We start from the raw sequence: 20,326 nt of genomic DNA on the forward strand, positions 1-20,326 counted from the left end.
AACTCCTACAAGGGACCAGACCAGAGCCTTAGGAAGAGCCAATAGGTCGGCCTGGGACTCAGGGCGGGAGGGAGCAGGTGTATACAGTGGCTGGAGATTGGCGGGGGGTGCCGCAGCTGAAGGGAAAAGCAAGTTGGGCTGCGTGTCTCTGGTAGCTAAGAGTGTGTCTCGTCTAAGACCAGGAGCAAAAGGTAAAAGGGTGTCGCCAAAGATGAGCACCCGCTCCTAGCTACCTTCTGGTAGTCCCAAAAGAAATGGGGGTGGTTGTCTTTGAAGGTACTTCCGCTTAGCAACCCCACGCGGTTGCTAGGGAGGGGCCGTAGCCTGGATAACCCGGAAGTGATGGTGTCCATTTCTCACTGCCTGCTTTAAGTTCGTCCTATCGGGAGCGCCAGGGTACTCTGCGCCCGGCCGAGGGTGGGGCCAGCACTAGTGGTTCCGGCTCGGCTTCTATAGCCCCTCGGCTCCTCGCTTTCCCCCTCCCCTCCCGCACCTCTCCTCCCTCCCGCTCCTGGGAAAGAGAGGAGCCACCGCTGCGGGTGGGTAGAGAAGCACTCGGAGCCTCCGGGAGGGGACCGCGCCCGCCCCTTCTGCGCCTCTGAGTACCGCCGGACCAGGTACTCACTCCGGGTTTGATGGGGTCCGGGAGGCAGGAGCCTGAGGGTGTGCGTGTCTGTAGGGGCTGGTGGGGGGGCCCTTCTCCGGGTTGGGGAGGGGGCCGGCGGAGATCCTGGGTGGGGCGCAGGCCGGCGTGTGTGTGGCGGCTAGCGGGGGTGGAATGGAGGGTTTGGGGGACCCCGCTGGCAGAGAGTGTCGGGTGGCCAGCTCGAGGTTGTGGAGGAGGCGCCCCCTCGGATGCAGAGTTCGGCCGGAGTGGACCGGGAGTTTGCCCCCTGGAGGATTCGCTCTGAAAGGGGGAGCATCCTCGGGCTAAAAGGGGAGCATGGACCTCGTCAGAGTGGTTAGGGCAATTCCTTGCTTCCCTTGCCTACCCTCCTGAAACGGAGCACGGCTTTCAGGGTTGTGGGGGGTTGTTAGTCGGCTGGGCACCGCGGGGAGCCGCCCTTGGCTGAGCTAGGGCAGAAGAGTGGGTAAGGAGACCTCTCTCCACCCAACTTCCGTGTGCTTCCTCCACTTCTTCCTTTACTGCTCTCTCGCCCCAGAGTCCTTATCGGAGCGGTACCCCCAAGTGGGCAAACATCACAGCCTATATGAGAGGGTGGAACTGGGTTCGTTGCCCCTAAATGATACTTCAAATGTTTGGAAAGTGCCAGAATGGCATATTTAACCAGGTATCCCAGCTCGATATTGAATCTGGTATAAATTGTCTTAGAAAAGTGCAGTACGGAAAAGCACCAAACTACAGGCTAGTTGGGTATAGCCTTGTTTGGTAGATATGCATGTTTGTAAAAAATAGGTTGGGGGAACTATATAGATATAGAGGTCTAGGCGAGACATGTTGAGGCAAGCCTCTTTTTCCAATCTGTTTCTTATCTGCCTGTAAGCCTGTTCTAGTTTAAATGAAGCAGAAAGACGCTCTTCATTTATATTTCAATTAGCGACTGAATTGTAGGTACTATGGTAATAGATGTCCCAGAATAGATAGGTAAACGTTCAGAGACTAGATCCTCTGCTTTTGAGCCTGTCTCTTAATCTTTTAAGGAGATAATTGTGGTCAAGTGGAAGTATTGGCTTTGAGATAGGTAAATCTGGGATTGAACCCAGACTATGCCACTGGCTAGTTGTTGACCTTGGGCAAGTCATGGGACCTACCAGAGATTTAGTTTCTTCGTAAGCAGAATGAGTAAAAAAATTTACCAGTATTTTAAGAGTGTGTGTGTGTGTGTGTGTGTGTGTGTGTGTGTGTGTTGTATTTAAAGAACAGTTCACTTCAAATGGAAGCACCTTCTAACTGAAAGATCAGTTATTATCATTAATCTCACACATCAAGGTAGCCCAATTTTGTGGAATGAGGTTTGAGACAGGAAGTGAATGAATAATATTGCAAAAGCATATGTATACAACAGGGCTTTCAATGGCTTCTAGAAATCGATCATAAGTAGCAGGAAATTCAATGATCAGATGTTTCTTTAAACTCTAAATAAAGGACAGTATATGCACTTACTGAAGTGAGCAATATTGTTTCTCTCAGATTTTTCTCAGATTTGTAATGTGTCTAGTGTAGATTGATAGAAAGATATTTAAAGAGTAATGTACAGGGGAGGCTGGGTGCCTCAGTCGGTTAAGCTGCCCTCTTCGGCTCAGGTCATGATCTCTTGGTTCATGAGTTAGAGCCTTGTGTCGGACTCTGTGCTGATACTTCAGAGCCTGGAGCCTGCTTCAGATTCTGTGTCTCCCTCTTTCTCTGCCCTCCCACTGCTCGCTCACTCTCTCTCTGAAACAAATAAACGTTAAGAAAAAATAATGTATATAAATGTTTTTAAAGTTTTTTATTCCAGTTAGTTAACATACAGTATTATATTAGTTTCAGGTGAACAATATAGTAATTCATCACTTCCATACGTACAACACATAGATATTTTGATTAAGTTCATATGTCTCTGCAGAGAATTAAAATTGGGGCATAAACTAGAAAATAGTTGTGATTTTAAGATTAACATCAACATCAGTAGCATGACTCATCTTAATTAGACTTAAACTATTAGCAGTACTTATAGAATTCTTATGTGTAATTCTGTAAAACAAGTGGAAATGGAATGAATTTCTGCCTTTAAAGCCTTCATGATGAGAATATAGAACTAAATCTCAGAAACTGTCTTTATGTTGATCATTTTATAGATTTAAAATGATACAGTTACACGTAACCCATTATATCAGATTACCAAATAATATATTTTGCTTTGTAATGTAAGCTGTAGTTAATAATTTTTAAATGTACTTTATACTCAGTATAAGTCAAATCATTTGCTTTAATAAGATTTTTTATGTGTGGAAAGTGGGTATAAAGTTTGTAATTCATGATCACTTTTTAGAGTGGTTTATAGGTTTTACATATTTTAAGAGAAATTTTCAAATAAATTTCTTTCCCGTGTCTCTGTTCACAGAGTTCAACTTTTTTTTTTTTTTTTTTTTTTAAATAAAACTCTGAACTCTGTGGAGCATTGGGTGGCTTAGTTGGTTAAGCACCCATCTCTTGATGTCGGCTCAGGTCATGATCTCAAAAATAAATAAACATTAAAAAAAACCCAACTCTCTAACTATATTGCATGCTCTTTGAAGTAGAAATACTATCTTAAATTTTATCTGCCATTGCAGTTACATAACAGGCACCAAATAAATGTTGGTCAAATTGAAAAATGGCTGGATATATACCGACCATTAGGACACTTCTCAGTGAGCTTTTCTACTCAAAGTATGTGGCCATTCCAAGGATCTTTGCAGTTGTCCTTTAGGAAATTTGCTTGTCAGGAAATCTAAAAATGACTAAACCCTTTTCAGTATACATCTCTTGGATGACCTCAAAAAGTTTGAGGAAAGATTGGGAAGGTTTATATACCACATACGAGAATCATGTAAGGAACAAAGTACAGTTAATTTTATCAGTGCTGCCAAATTAGTAGTGAAAGAGTTACCGTGGAAATGTTTTAAAAATGCCAAGCAGTGCTTTACTCAAACCAAATGAATATTCTTCCAGAGCTTGTTCCTATTTTAAAGTATATTACTTTCTGCAGATATGATTTGTTCTCTAATAAGGATAAATAATCACTGTATAAAGAAAAAAACAGCTGATATCGTAGACAAACTTTAATATCGCCAGTCTTGGTAGAAACTGCTTCAATGGCTTTAGATAAGTGGAAGTAGATTTTCATGAAAGAACTGTAGAATTTGTGGAATGATAGTTTTTCTCTTTTTAACATCTTTCTTATCTCTACTCATTTCTGCCTAAGATAGAAGCTTTGAGACGCTGGGAGGGGGAAAAAGTGAATTTACTTCAGAATTACCATTTTAAGTATGTGGATTACTTATTTGGAGAGCTAAATTGGATTTTGACATTATTGGGATTGTGTTCAAGATGGACTCAGGAAAAAAAAAATCAGATGCCATCTGTTTCAGATTCCTTATTCCCTCACCCCTTCATGTTTTATGGCTTTGAATTCAACAGATTATTTTTCAAAACTAAAAATCCTCAGTAGATTTAGGTTATATAATTTCAGCTATATCAATGAACATATAACTAATAGAACTTGCATGTTTATATTGAGTTACACAAAAAGATCACAGACAATGGTTAAAAGTAATTTAAACTACCTGACTATTAAGTAGCTTCTTGTATCTTGGTCATCATTGACTTAATAAACCATTTTTGTCAGAAATACTTGTTGGTGGAAGTTGCTTTAAAAAAATTGGGTAATGGAGATACAGAATAAATATTTTTTAGTCCTTGATGTTGCCACTTACAGAAGAGAAGTTTCTGCTGAGGATTTTTTCATTTTAGTGATAAGTCTGTTTAAACTTAGGCTTTCAGCAGGGAGTTTGGCCTTACCATACACCAGCTGCTATTGTTTTCATCTGAATGGCACCATACACTTCATAGGGCGCATACTTGCCATTTTTCAGTTTGGATCTTAATAAATCCTGAGGATAGGCTTTTGGGTTTACTGAGCTGGAAAAGACCATAACTTGTTTAGGTTATAGTACTTGGCACCTGGCATGGACCAGAAATACCCAAGCATCTTTGAGAAACTATAAAGTAGTACCAGTGTAGTATCTTAGAAATGGCCTGAAGAGAGACCAATCTGGATAGAAGAGAGCCATGTTTTATCTGCAGCAGGAATATTGTGGTATTGTAGGAGCACTGATGGACTGCCCCTGTATCTTTTAGTCTGTTCCTCACCAGAAGCTCCAAGTGTGCAGTGTAGTTATGGCAAGGGCTGGGGTGTCAGGGATGGGAATTGTTCTTCAATAATTGCTAACCCATCACAATGGAGGCATAGACATATTGGGGAAAGGGATATTCTCTTGGATTTTGCCTTGGCCAGAGAAACTGAGTGAACAGGTAGCCATTGCCTTTGCCATCCAAGAGGACTTGGTACTACCAACACCTCTAGGTGCCGGGTAAGCCTGTCAAAACAACGTGGTTTGATGGCTTCATCAAAATAACAGGTAAATTTTCCAAGGAACAATAGCATTGGACCCACATTGATTTCTATAGATTACACTTCTTTTTTTTTTTTTTAAGTTTACTTATATTGAGAGTGAGAGAGAACAGGAGCAAAGGAGGGACAGAGAGAGAGGGAGAGAGAAAATCCCAAGTTCTGTACTGAGCATGGAGCCAGATGTGGGGCTTAATCCCGTGACCCACAAGATCATGACCTGAGCCATTATCAACAATCAGACGCTTAACTGACTGCCACCCAGGTGCCCCTTTGGCTTACATTTTCTAACCTAGAAAAAGGGGTGTTGAGGACTACGGGCCTCTGAATAAATACCATGCATTTATGTTCCTCTTAATAAGCTTATAAATACGTTTTGTCTTCTGGTATTAATGAGTCACGTGAAAATGTGTGTGCGTGTGCACACGTGCACCCATGATAATCACTGGATCTCATTTTAATTCTTCATCCCAAATTGCTAACCATACCTGTGGTGAAACAGCTTCCTAGCTGGATTTTTTTCTCCATTTCCTAGAGGTCACTCTCTCATGTAAGTGATAGTGAGCAGGGATATAACAATGCCAGGAAAAAGGCAAGGAGATTAAAATTAATTTTTTTAATTTATATAAATTGATTTAAATTAGATTTTATTTCACATTAATTTCTTTAATTTTTCTCAAATTTCTGTAGCCTAAAGTAGTGATGTCTACTGTTTGAGATGTGGATGCCCAGTTTTTTTTATTCAAATATTTTTTTCACAGTTTTAGATTTACGGAATAATTGAGCAGATAGAGTTCCATATCTCTCCTTATCCACAAAACTGCACTCCCTCCATTTCCTCTATTATTAACATCTCTTGTTAGTGTGGTACATTAGTTACAATTAATGTACCAATATTGATAACATATTATTAACTGTAGTTTCGTTAAGGTTTACTCTTTGTGTCATATAGTTCTGTGGGTTTTAACAACCTCATAATAATATGTATCCACAGTTTTATATAGAAGAGTTTTTACCACCCTAAAAATCTGTTTTTTTTTTTTTTTTTTTTTTTTTTTTTATTTTGAGAGAGCACATACACACACGTATGGGGTGGGGGGCAAGGACAGAGAACTAAGAGAGAATCCCAAGCAGACCCTACTCTGTCAGTGCAGAGTCCAATGCAGGGTTCAATCTCATGAACTGTGAGATCATGACCTGAGTTGAAGTCTGACGCTTAACTGACTGACCCACCCGGGCACCTGTTTTTTGCTTTTTGTTTTTTTAATGTTTATTTATTTTGAGAGAGAGTGAGAGCGAGAGAGAGCTAGCTAGCAAGTGACCATGTGTGTGAACGGGAGACTGGCAGAGAGAATCCCAAGCAGGCTCCTTGCTGTCAACCCAGAACTTGACATGGGACTCAATCTCACAAATCCTGAGATCATGACCTGAGCCAAAATCAAGAGTCAGATGCTTAACTGGCTGAGCCACCCAAGTGCCCTCTAAGTTGTATTTGTTAACTAGAATTTGCTTTCAGTTCGCTTTATTAACTATCCTTTCCTGGACTTAGAGGACACCTTACATTATCCAAAGCATCTTAATCTTAATTGGTATTTTGACCTTCAGATATTCTGGTTACCTGAGGTATGATGTAAAAACTGTTTAAAAACTCCATATTTGGTAGGTTTTAATTTGCTTTTTCACCTAGTTAATTAATAATAGACCCAAGGGACAATCTGTGTGAAAGCACTTACACTTTGTAGAGATAGATGCTCTCCAAATCAATCAGGGTGTAAGCTCACTTTGTTTTTAATAGGATCCATCTGGTTAATGCTTGTGTTTCTTGACTTTCATAGATTATGGGATCATAAAGCTAAAAGAAAACATAGAGATGGTCTAGTTAGACCCTTTCACTTTTTAGTGAAGATTACTGAAGTGCAGGGAGACTAAGTGACTCACTCAAGATGATCTAGCTACAAAGAGTCAGACTGGAACACGTATCTCCAGACTCCCAGTCCAGTCATCTTTTTTTATAATATACAAGTTCATTCATTTTAGTGAATGAAGAAATTATGATTTTATAAGAAGTACATTTTCTAGAAATTCTATACTACAGTAGTGAATTCAAGATTTTGGTTGAATTCCTAGTTAATTTCTGAAATGTTGAGTGTGTATTTCTTAAAGTACCGGGTGTCACTGGATCTTTAGTTAAGAGCAAATTTGTCGTTTTTCACATTTTAGATAGAAATCGACCAATTAAAAAATAACAAAGATATTATAGCTTGTATTTAGTAAGCACACGTTCGGCTGCATTAAAATGAATCTTACTGTATTTTTTTTTTGCACAGTGGAGATAATTTGTTAATATTTAATGTCATAAAGCAACAGTGGAATTCTGCCGTATGTGGTACTGTATAAAGCTAGAGTGGAGTGTTATGTAAAACTAAAAGTATGGATTAATTTAATATGCATCTGGTAAATTCAGGGCTTGAAGGATGCACATCTGTTGAGAAAACAAATCATAGAACTATTCAGAGCTTCAGCATCTTTAAATATGTGTGCTTTGATTCTCTTTAACTGTTTTGAAACAGTCTTTAATGAATTCAAAAAAGGCTATTTGCTGTAAGGAAGCAATTGTGAAGCCATTTATGATGCTATTAATCATTTTATTCTCCACAGCATTTGATACATTAGTATTTTTCTTTCCAATTTAGTTATTGGGGAAAGAAAGAGTTAAATGATCACCATAACAAAATAAGCTTATTGCAAAACGGTGTTTAAAAAAAAAGAAAAGAGGTGGGTGCCTGGGTGGCTTAGTTGGTTCAGAGTCCGACTCTTGGTCCGACTCAGGTCATGATCTCAGAGTTTTGTGAGTTCGGGCCCCATGTTGGGCTTAGTGCTGGCAGCACAGAGCCTGCTTGCGATCATTTCTCTCTCCCTCTCTCTGCCCCTCCCCCACTCACGCTGTCTCTGTCTCTCTCAAAATAAATAAAGTTAAAAAAATTAAAGTGTTACTCTTCTTTCTCCCTCCCCTTAAAGAGAGAAAGAGAGAGAGCATAGTTTCCTAATTGGGATAAATTAGAAATAGTTTAAAGCTCTGACTTCTAATTTGAATCCATAATCAATGAAGAAGTAACCACAGAGTTCCTACTGTGTATTCACCATACTTGTGCTTTAGGACTATAGAAATTGAAGATAATATTTATTTGGAAAAACAAGACTTAAAATGGAAGGTTGAGAGTAATACAATGTGATAAGTAATTAGGTGCAAACCTGGTATAATCTGGGAATACTGTAGGAATTAGGAGGGAAGAACATTCAGTTCATAATTCTAATGGAAATCAGATTGAAGGTAAAGTAGTGGATCTTGGCTCTGGCAGCTGTTTAGAATCACTTGGGGAAAATTTTCCCAGAATCAGTTGAATCAGAATCTCAGGGGTGGTGAGTCCATAGTTTGTGAAAAAGCTTTCCCAGGTGATTGTAACGTGCAGGCAGTGCTGGGAACCACAGGTTTAAAAGATAGATACGATTTGGGTAAGCAGGAAAGTGTTTTCAGGCAGTAGAGCTAAGCAGGGAGGGGGAATTGGGTGCAGCCTGTGAAAAGACTAATCCAAAGCTGTGTGGGCCAGTTAGGGAGTAGGAGAAAATAAGCTTAAGGAGGCAGAATGGGGTCATATGTAAGAGCAGGACTTCTCAAAGTGTGGTTCCTCAACCAGCACCATTAGCATCACCTGAACATTTATTATGAATGCAAATTTTGTGACCTGCTCTAGACTTACTGAATTGGAAACTGTAGGGGTGGGGTCTACCAATCTATTTTAACAAACATTCCAGATGTACACAAAAGTTTGAGAACAGTTGTTAATAGAGGGTAATTAAAGGCAGGCAGAGGAAGTTAGATTTGATGTTGGCAATAAGTAGGCACCCAGTGAAGGTTTTTTAGGCTGGGGGAGTAACAGCATGCGTTTGTATGTCTGAAGGCAAATCTGATGGTGATGTGCAGAATCCTTTGGGATACTAAAAGATATGAATGAAGAAAGCCAGCTGAGGAGGTACAGACATAATCTAATGATACAATCAGGCAGGGCCTGTTCTAGCGAATTTTTGGTGAGAACACAGAATAGTCATAACAGTGATGACAGTTTGACTGTTTATGTAATGGGCAGTATGCTAACTGCTTTGGACACATTGTCTCCTTTTTCTCACAACAAACCACTGCTGTGTGGCTATTACTACAATTTTACAGATTGGGCAATGAGGCCAAGAAAGTAGCTAGCTCCGAAATTCACATTGTTGGTAAGTGGTAGACACAGGATGCCAAGTTCAAGTATCTCTAACCTCTAAAGCCTCTTTTGAAGAAACAACTAGTAATATCTGGAGACCAAGAAATAAAGGAGAAGATTGACTCAGAAAACTTTTAATCCTAAATGTCAGATAGCAAAGGGGAAGTCCCTGTCAGAAGGGAAATAGTGCTTACACTGGGTAACACGGCAAGTCAGAAAACTTGAAACTATTTTGTAAAAGTGATTGTGAAAAATAACTAAAGGAAATTTTTGTATTGTGCTTTATAGGTATAAAATTTGAAGTAATTTGGGATAGCTGAGTTTTCAGGTTTTGTTTGAACTTTTTGCTCATGGTGTCTAAATTAGCCACCTCATCCAGCTTTTAAAAAATAGCTTTTACGGGCACCTGGGTGGCTCAGTCGGTTAAGCTTCTGACTTTGGCTCAGGTCATGATCTCATGGTTCGTGGGTCCAAGCCCTGCCTAGAGAGGGCTCTGTGTGCTGACAGCTTGGAGCCTGGAGCCTGCTTCGTATTCTGTGTCTCCCTCTTTCCCTACCCCTCCCCTGCTTGTTCTTTCTCTCTCGAAAATAAATAAACATTAAAAAAAAATTTTTTTAATCTTTTAGATTTTATAGTAAATAAGTCTGTGAATAAATTAGGTTTGAGAGGCTTTCTATAATACTCTTTAAAAAAAATTTTTTTTTAATCCTTATTTATTTTTGAGAGAGAGAGACCGAGTGTGAGCAGGGGAGGAGCAGAGAGGGGGACACAGAATCCAAAGCAGGCTCCAGGCCTCAAGCTGTCAGCACAGAGCCCGACGCGGGGCTCGAACTCACGGAACTGTGAGATCATGACCTGAGCCGAAGTCGGATGCTCAACTGACTGAGCCACCCAGGCGCCCCCTATATATAATACTACTCTTGTCTCCAGAGAAATATTGTGATTTAGAAAAAAGTCAGGAGCATCTTTTTTTTTTTTTTTAAGTTTATTTATTTATTTTAAGAGAACAGACTGAGTGGGGGAGGGACAGAGAGAGAGAGAGAGAGAGAGAGAGAGAGAGAGAGAACCACAAGCAGGCATGAACCTCGAATTCATGACCTGACCTGAAATTGGATGTTTAACCAACTGAGCCACCCACGCGCCCCTCACTCAGGTTTTAATCTCAGGGTCGTGAGTTGAAGCCCTTTTTGGGCCCCATGCTGGGTGTGAAGTATACTTTAAAAAAAAAAAAAAAAAAAAGAAATATCTTAGTGTTGGGGTGCCTGGCTGGTTCATTTGGAAGAGTGTGCAGCTCTTGATCTTGGGCTCGTGAGTTTGAGCCCCATGGTAGAGATTATGGAAAAAAAAAAACAACTTAAAAAAAAAGACATAGGGGCACCTGGGTGGCTCAGTCGGTTGAGCGTCTGACTTAGGCTCAGGTCATGATCTTACAGCTCACGAGTTTGAGCCCACGTCGGGCTCTGTGCTGACAGCTCAGTGCCTGGAGCCTGCTTCGGATTCTGTGTCTCCCTGTCTCTCTGCCCCTAACCCACTCACATTTTGTCTCTGTCTCTCTCAAAAATAAATAAACATTAAAAAAAAATTTTTTTTAAAAGAAATATTTCAGTTTTATTTTTAGTTGATAAGTAAGAAATAGTACAAAAACTTGACATGTTTGGGTAATTGTTTTCATAAGATGTTATTAGTTTCAGTACCCTCTTACTTTACTTATTGAGGTAAAATTCATGTGACGTAAAAGTAGTCATTTTATTTATTTATTTTTAATTTAATTTATTTTTTTAATTTACATCCAAGTTAGTTAGCATATAGTGCAATAATGATTTCAGGATTAGATTACTTAATGCTCCTTGCCCATTTAGCCCATCCCCCCTCCCACAACCCTTCCAGTAACCCTCTGTTTGTTCTCCATAGTTAAGTCTCTTATGTTTTGTTCCCCTCCCTGCTTTGATATTTGCTTCCCTTCCCTTATGTTTATCTGTTTTGTCTCTTAAAGTCCTCATATGAGTGAAGTCATATATTTGTCTTTCTCTAATTTTGCTTAGCATAATACCCTCTAGTTCCATCCATGTGGTTGCAAATGGCAAGATTTCATTCTTTTTGATTGCCGAGTAATACTCCATTGTATATATACACCACATCTTATTTATCTATTCAACCATCGATGGACATTTGGACTCTTTCCATACTTTGGCTGTTGTTGATAGTGCTGCTAACATGGGGGTGCATGTGTCCCTTTGAAACAGCACACCTGTATCCCATGGATAAATGCCTAGTAGTGCAATTGCTGGGTCTTAGGGTAGTTCTGTTTTTAGTTTTTTGAGGAACCTCCATCCTGTCTTCCAGAGTGGCTGCACCAGCTTGCATTCCCACCAACACTGCAAAGAGATCCTCTTTCTCTGCATCCTCGTCAACATCTGTTGTTGCCTGAGTTGTTAATGTTAGCCATTCTGACAGGTGTGAGGTGGTATCTCCTTTTGGTTTTGATTTGTATTTCCCTGATGATGAGTGATATTGAGCATTTTTTCATGTGTTGGTTGACATCTGGATATCTTCTTTGGAGAAGTGCCTATTCATGTCTTTTGCCCATTTCTTCACTGAATTATTTGTTTTTTGGGTGTTGAGTTTGATAAGTTCTTTATAGATTTTGGATACTAACCCTTTATCTGATACGATGTTTGCAAAAATCTTCTTCCATTCCCTCGGTTGCCTTTTAGTTTTGCTGATTGTTTCCTTTGCTGTGCAGAAGCTTTTTATTTTGATGAGGTCCCAGTAGTTCATTTTTGTAAAAGTAACCATTTTAAAGTGTATAGTTTGGTGGCATTTGGTACATTCATGGTGTTTTGCAACCATAACCTTTATCTAGTTCCAACACATTTTCATCATCCCCAAAGGAAAACCCCAAACCTATTAAGCAGTTCCTCCCTGTTCCTCTTTCTCCATACCCGCTGGAAAACACTAATCTGCTTTCTTTCTCTTTGGATTTACCTATTGTGGTTATTTTGTAACATGAAATCATATAAAATGTTTCTGCTTCTTTGACTTAGCGTAACGATTTCTAAGTCCATCCATGTTGTAGTATGTATCAGTACTTCATTTTTTTTTTATGGCTGAAAAATATTCTGTATGGATTTACCCCATTTGTCCGTTCGTCAGTTCATAGATGTTTTTAGTTGTTTCCATCTTTTAATTATTGTCAATAGTGTTCCTATGAACATTCATGTAGAAGTTTTTGTTTGAGTATTGGTTTTCAATTCTTTTGGTTATGTAACTAGGAATGGAATTGCTGGGTCATGTGGTAATTTTACATTTAACTTTTTTTTTAAACCTTTTTTTTTTTTTTAAGCTTATTTACTTACTTATTTTTGTAATCTCTGCACCCATCATGAGGCTTGAACTCACTACCTTGAGTTCAAGATGCTTTACTGACTGAGCCAGCCACGGGCCCCTACATTTTGCTTTTGAGGAACTGCCAACTGTTGTTCACAGTGGCTGCAGCATTTTAGATTCTCACCAGCAATGTTCAAGGGTTTTTAATTTGGAGAGGGGGAGGGAGGAATGGAGAGGGACAGAATCTTAACCATGGAGCCTAGCATGCCCAGCGTGTAGCCCAGTGCAGAGCTCCACATGGAACCTGACTGGGGATTCAATCTCATGACCATGACATCATGACCTGACCTGAGCCGAAATCAGCTTAACTGACTGAGACACCCGGGTGCCCCTAGGGTTTTCATTTTTCTATGTTATCATCAAATCTGTTACTTGGTACCTTTTTAAAAAAATTTTTATTTATTATTTTTTTATTTTATTGTTTTTATTTATTTATTTTTAACTTTATTTATTTATTTTTTTAATTTACATCCAATTTAGTTAGCATATAGTGCAACATTGACTTCAGGAGTAGATTCCTTAATGCCCCTTACCCATTTAGCCCATCCCCCCTCCCACAACCCCTCCAGTAACCCTCAGTTTGTTCTCCATATTTATGAGTCTCTTCTGTTTTGTCCCCCTCCCTGTTTTTATATTATTTTTGTTTTCCTTCCCTTATGTTCATCTGTGTTGTCTCTTAAAGTCCTCATATGTGTGAATTTATATGATTTCTGTTTTTCTCTAATTTCACTTAGCATAATACCCTCTAGTTCCATCCACGTAGATGCAAATGGCAAGATTTCATTCTTTTTGATTGCCGAGTAATACTCCATTGTATATATATACCGCATCTTCTTTATCCATTCATCCGTTGATGGACATTTGGGCTCTTTGCATACTTTGACTATTGTTGGTAGTGCTGCTATAAACATGGGGGTGCATGTGTCCCTTCGAAACAGCACACCTGTATCCCATGGATAAATGCCTAGTAGTGCAATTGCTGGGTTGTAAGGTAGTTCTATTTTTAGTTTTTTGAGGAACCTCCATACTGTTTTCCAGAGTGGCTGCACCAGTTTTCATTCCCGTTTTTTTTTTTTTTTTTAATTTTAGAGAAGAGAGAGAGTATGAGTGGGGGAGAGGGGCAGAGGGAGAGAAGAATTTTAAGCAGGCTCCACACTCAGCGCGAAGCCTGTATTGGGCTTTATCCCCATAACTCTGGGTCATGACCTGAGCAGAAATCAAGAATTACTTGCTCAACTGACTCAGCCATCCAGGTGCCCCACTTTTTTTTTTAATGAATTTTCTTTTTTTTTTTTTCTTTTTCTTTTTCTTTTTCTTTTTCTTTTTCTTTTTCTTTTTCTTTTTCTTTATTTTAGAGAGAGGGGAGCGAGTGGGGGAAAGGCAGAGAGAAAAGGGGACAGAGGATGCGAAGCGGGTTCTGTGCCGACAGCAGAGAGCCTGATGCAGAGCTCAGTCTATAAGATCATGAACTGAACTGAAGTCAGATGCTTAACTGACTGAGCCACTCAGGCGCCTCCATTTGTCTATCTTCTAAGAGTGTGATACTTTTAGCTCATATAATTAGATCTTTGATCTATTTCGAGTTTTACAGTATGAGGTTAAGGTTCAGCTTTATTCTTTTGCATGTGGGTATCCAGTTGTCCTAGTACTGTTTGGTCTTTCCCCAGTGAATGCCCTTGGCATATTCTTCTTGAAAATCTGTTGGTCATAGATGAATAGGCTTGTTTCTGGACTCTTATTTTGTTGATCTATATATGTGTCTTGTGGTGACTTTAAAATCATTTCAGAAAGTAGAAGTCTGATTTTGTTTTTCAAGATTTTCCAAGATTGTGTTTTGGCTATTTGTTGTTCCTTGCAATTGCATATGAATTTTTAAATGTTTTTAGTGGTTGCCGTATAGTTTGCCTTATACGTTTATAACTAATCTAAGTCTACTTCCAAATAACACTATATTGCTTTATGGTTTGTGTTGGTGTCTTATAACAGTTGTCCCAATTCGTCCTTCCTGTCTCTCATAACATTTTTGTGATTACTTATCCAAGCTGTAGTCACCTAATAAATTGTTGCTATTGGTATTTTGAACCAATACTTACCTGTTAGATCTATTAAAAGAAAAAAAAATTACTTTCATTTATTCCTTCTCTAATGGTCTTTTCGTAGATTTAAGTTTTGTTTCTTGTTTTTGATTTTGAGAGGGAAAGTGCTAGTGGAGGAGAGGGGTGGGGGAGGGGAGAGAACCTTAAGCCTGCTCCATGTGCAGTCCAGAGCCTGTTGCGGGGCTCGATCCACAACCCTGGTATCATGACCTGAGCTGAAATCAAGAGTCAGACTTTTAGGGGTGCCTGGGTGGCTCAGTTGGTTAAGCATTCAACATCAGCTCAGGTCATGATCTCATGGTTCAGGAGTTCAAGCCCCTTGTCGGGCTCTGTGCTGATAGCTCAGTGCCTGGAACCTGCTTCAGATTCTGTGTCTCCTTCTCTCTCTGCCCCTCCTCAGCTCTCACTCTGTCTCTCTCAAAAAAAATAAATAAAATAAATAAAATAAACATTTTTTAAAAAATAAAAAAAAGAGAGACATTTAATCACCTGAACCACCCAGATGCTCCTAGATCCAAGTTTTTTATCTATGTCATTTTCTTTCTGAAGAACTTTTTTTGTTATTTCTTGCAAGGCAGGTCTGCTGGTGACACATTCCCTCTGTTGTTGTTTGAGAAAGCCTTTATTTCTCCTCTACTGTTGAAGGATAATTTCACTGATAGAGAATTCTAGGTTAGTGGTTTTTTGCCTTGACCAGTTTAGATATTCATCCTATTTTGTCTTTGTATGTATGGTTTGTGAAAAGAAATAATATCTCCAGCATGGGTTTCTGCTCCTAGGTTTTGTTTCTCCCTGTACTCCTTTCTCTCCAGTTTTCAGGACAGTGATTTATCCTGTGACCTCATTTCTCTGGTGGATCTAAGAAGAGGTCTTGTCTTTCAGTTTTCTTGTTGTAAGGAAGAGAACCACGGCTCCATGATCTTCACATGTCAGCAAAAACGGGCAAGCTTTATATGAATTTTAGAAACAGCTCTTCTATTTCTGAAAAAAAGGCCATTGAGATTTTGGCAGGGATTGCATTGACTCTGTCCATTGTTTGAGTTGTATTGCCCTAACAATATTAAGTCTTCCAATGTCTGGACAAGGTATCTTTCCATTTATGTTGGTCTTCTTTCATTTCCTTCAGTTTTTTCCAGTTTTCAGTGTACAATGCTTATACCTTCTTAGACATTTATTGCTAGGTATATATTTTTTTGATGCCATAATAAATGGAATTATTTTCTTTTTTTAAATAAATGTTTATTTATTTATTTTTAGAGAGAGAGTGCAAGTAGTGGAGGGGCAGAGAGAGAGGGAGAGAATCCCAAGCTCGGGACTCAATCTCCTGAACCAGGAGGTCATGATTGAAGCCGAAATCAAGAGCTGGATGCTTAACTGACTGAGCCACCCACATGTCCCAGAATTGTTTTCTTTATTTCGTTTTCAAGTTTTTCATTTTTTATTTCATTGCTAGTATACAGAAGTAGAACTGACTTTTGTGCTGAATTTGTTTATTACCTCTAATAATTTTTGTGTATATATTCTTTAGGTTTTCTTATATAGGACTTGTCATCTGTAATAGATAGTTTTACTCTTTCCAAATTGAATGGCTTTTTCCTTCCTTTAAAAAATTTTTTTTAATGATATTATTATTTTTTTTGCCTAACTGCTCTGGCTAGAACTTCCATTCCAACATTGAATAGGAGTGGCAAATGAGAGCATTCTGCTCTTGTTCCTTATCTCAGGGGCAAAGCTTTCAGTCTTTCACCATTGAGTATGCTAACTCTGTGGTTTTCATAACATTTTTTTCTTATGTTGAAGAAGTTTTTTTCTATTCCTAGTTTGAGTGTTTTTATCATGGTAGGATTTTGTGAAATGCATTTTTTTTTTTTTTTATCAACAGAGATGATCATATGGTTTTTCTCCTTAATGGGTGTATTATATTGATTGATTTTTCTAGTTGACCCACCTGGAATAAAGCTGTTTGTCATATGTGTAATCCTCTTAATATGCTGTTGGATTATGTTTGCTAGTATTTTGTTGAGCATTTTTACATTGTATTTGTCTGTAATTTTCTTGGAATGTTTTTACCTGGTTTTGGTATCAAGGTAATCCTGGCTTCACAGAATGAGTTAGGAAATAATTCTATTCTGGATTTTGAGAGAGCTTTAGAAGGATTGTTAATTATTTTTTTAATGTTTGGTAGAATTTACCAGTGAGGTCATGTAGTCCTGGACTTTTCTGGGTGGGAAGTTTTGACTGGTGATTCAGTCTTTACTTGTCGCAGGTCGTTCAAATATTCTATTTCTTCTGGAATGTTTTGGTACTTTGCATGTTTATAGGACCATATCCATTTCATCTAGGTTATCTGACTTATTGGTGTACAATTTTTCATAGTTTTCTTTTATAACCCTTTCCATTTTTAAGGTCTGTAGAATGGTCCCCATTTTCATCTCTGAAGTTAGTAATTCAAGTCTTTTTTTCTTGGTCACGTTAACTAAAAATTTGTCAAGTTGCTGATCTTTTCGAAGAATTAGCTTCTGATTATGTTGATTTTATTGTTTCATTTTCTGTTTTATCTCCCCTCTAACCTTTTGATGTCTTTTCTACTGTTAGCTTTGGAGTTAGCTTGTTCTTTTTCTAGTTCTTTGAGGTATAAACTTAGGATGTCAATTTGGGATCATCTTGTTTAATGCAGGCATTTAAAAAAATTTTTTTAATGTTTATTCATTATTGAGAGACAGACACAGAGCGTGAGCAGGGAAGGGGTAGAGAGAGGGGGAGACACAGAATCTGAAGCAGGCTCCAGGCTCTGAGCTGTCAGCACAAAGCCCGATGCGGGGCTCAAACTCACAAACTGCGAGATCATGACCTGATATGAAGTCGGTTGCCTAACCAACTGAGCCACCCAGGCGTCCCTAATGCAGGCATTTATATCTATAACCTAGGCTCTTAACACTCCTTTCACTATATTTCATAAGTTTTGGTGTGTTGTGTTTTGTTTTAATTTGTGTATTTTCTAATTTTCCTTGTGATTTCTTCTTTGAACCATTTGTTGTTTAAGATGATGTTACTCAGTTTTTACTATTTGTGAATTTTCCAGTTTTTCTTTTGTTAATTGATACCTAGTTTCATTCTTTTATCATAAATGATATTTTGTATGCTTTCAGTCTTTTAAAATTTATTGAAACTTGTTTTGTATCCTAACATATTATCTCTCCTGGAGAATGTTCCATGTACATTTGAGAAAAATATGTATTCTGCTTTATCAAATGGAATGTTCTGTATATGTTAGGGCTAATTGGTTTATAGTATTGTACAAATACTCTATGTCCTTATTTATCTTCTGTCTCATTGTTCTATCTATTGTTGATAATGGAGTGGAAGTCTCTTAATTGTTAAGGTAGTATTGTCAATTTCTCCCTTTAATTCTGTCAGTTTTTGCTTCATATATTTTGTAACTATTGTTTGGTGTGTTTATGTTTATAATTGATAGGTCTATCTGTTTTCATCCTTTTACTTTTAAACTATTTTGTCTTTTGATATAAACCGGTGACTTGTAAACAGCATTTAGTTGGATTGTTCTTAATCCATTAGACTAATCTTTCTTTTAAATGAAGAATTTAATCCATTTACTTTTAAAGGAACTTAAAGGAGGGAGTTTTTGCTATATTGAACTTATTTCTGCTATTTAGCTATTTTCTGTTTTATATATATTTTTTTGTTTCTTAGGTCCTTTATCACTGCTTTCATTTGCAATTAGTTACTGTTTTGTGTAGCGTACTGCTTTATTCTCTCCTCCTCCTCCTCCTCCTCCTCCTTCTTTTTTTGTATATTTAAAAGTTGTTTTCTTGATGTTACTCTAAGGATTGCAACTAGTATCTCAGTCTTATGATGTCAGGTTTGAATTTACATCTCAGCTTAGTTTTAGCAGTACGCAAAAACTCCTATTTAGCTCTGCCCACCTCCCCCCCCCATTTTGTTAGTGTTAGAATTACATCTTTATACACTGTGTTTCCGTTAAATAGATGTTTAGTTATAAAAACATATTACTTCAGGCATTTTTCTTTCAAATCATGTAAACCAAAAAAGAGTTAAAAACCAGTGATGCAATAATAGTAGTTTGTATATGAACTTGTGTAGCTATCCTTATTTTTGTTCTTTATTTCTTTGTATGATTGTTACTATCTAGTACTTTTTCACTTCAGCCTTAAAGAACCCTCTTTTAAATTTCTTTTTTTTTTTTTTTTGCATGTTCTTTTTTTTTTTTTATATGAAATTTATTGTCAAATTGGTTTCCATACAACACCCAGTGCTCATCCCAAAAGATGCCCTCCTCAATACCCATCACCCACCCTCTCCTCCCTCCCACCCCCCATCAACCCTCAGTTTGTTCTCAGTTTTTAACAGTCTCTTATGCTTTGGCTCTCTCCCACTGTAACCTCTTTTTTTCTTTTTTCCTCCCCCTCCCCCATGGGTTCCTGTTAAGTTTCTCAGGATCCACATAAGAGTGAAACCATATGGTATCTGTCTTTCTCTGTATGGCTTATTTCACTTAGCATCACACTCTCCAGTTCCATCCACGTTGCTACAAAAGGCCATATTTCATTTTTTCTCATTGCCACGTAGTATTCCATTGTGTATATAAACCACAATTTCTTTATTCATTCATCAATTGATGGACATTTAGGCTCTTTCCATAATTTGGCTATTGTTGAGAGTGCTGCTAGGAACATTGGGGTACAAGTGCCCCTATGCATCAGTACTCCTGTATCCCTTGGATAAATTCCTAGCAGTGCTATTGCTGGGTCATAGGGTAGGTCTATTTTTAATTTTCTGAGGAACCTCCACACTGCTTTCCAGAGCGGCTGCACCAATTTGCATTCCCACCAACAGTGCAAGAGGGTTCCCGTTTCTCCACATCCTCTCCAGCATCTATACTCTCCTGATTTGTTCATTTTGGCCACTCTGACTGGTGTGAGGTGATACCTGAGTGTGGTTTTGATTTGTATTTCCCTGATGAGGAGCGACGCTGAACATCTTTTCATGTGCCTGTTGGCCATCCGGATGTCTTCTTTAGAGAAGTGTCTATTCATGTTTTCTGCCCATTTCTTCACTGGGTTATTTGTTTTTCGGGTGTGGAGTTTGGTGAGCTCTTTATAGATTTTGGATACTAGCCCTTTGTCCGTTATGTCATTTGCAAATATCTTTTCCCATTCCGTTGGTTGCCTTTTAGTTTTGTTGGTTGTTTCCTTTGCTGTGCAGAAGCTTTTTATCTTCATAAGGTCCCAGTAATTCACTTTTGCTTTTAATTCCCTTGCCTTTGGGGATGTGTCGAGTAAGAGATTGCTACGGCTGAGGTCAGAGAGGTCTTTTCCTGCTTTCTCCTCTAAGGTTTTGATGGTTTCCTGTCTCACATTCAGGTTCTTTATCCATTTTGAGTTTATTTTTGTGAATGGTGTGAGAAAGTGGTCTAGTTTCAACCTTC

The 20,326-nt window shown here is 38.5% G+C and overlaps 1 protein-coding gene across 11 annotated transcripts in view; it reads left to right on the forward strand.

Moving 5' to 3' along the window:
- Positions 1 to 383: 383 nt before the first annotated feature.
- CSNK1G1 (casein kinase 1 gamma 1) overlaps positions 384 to 20,326 on the forward strand; it is a 183,341-nt gene continuing 163,398 nt past the window's right edge. For 3 of the 11 annotated variants that reach the window (XR_006704063.1, XM_045447920.1, XM_045447926.1), the window contains exon 1: positions 387 to 617. The gene's annotated coding sequence lies outside the window, so the exon portion shown is untranslated. Of the gene's footprint in view, positions 618 to 4,406; positions 5,125 to 20,326 lie in introns of those variants that run through there. The other 8 variants (XM_045447918.1, XM_045447925.1, XM_045447923.1 and 5 more) reach the window with 7 other exon arrangements.

This window comes from Leopardus geoffroyi, chromosome B3 (genome assembly GCF_018350155.1).
Source record: "Leopardus geoffroyi isolate Oge1 chromosome B3, O.geoffroyi_Oge1_pat1.0, whole genome shotgun sequence".
Lineage (NCBI taxonomy): Eukaryota > Metazoa > Chordata > Mammalia > Carnivora > Felidae > Leopardus > Leopardus geoffroyi.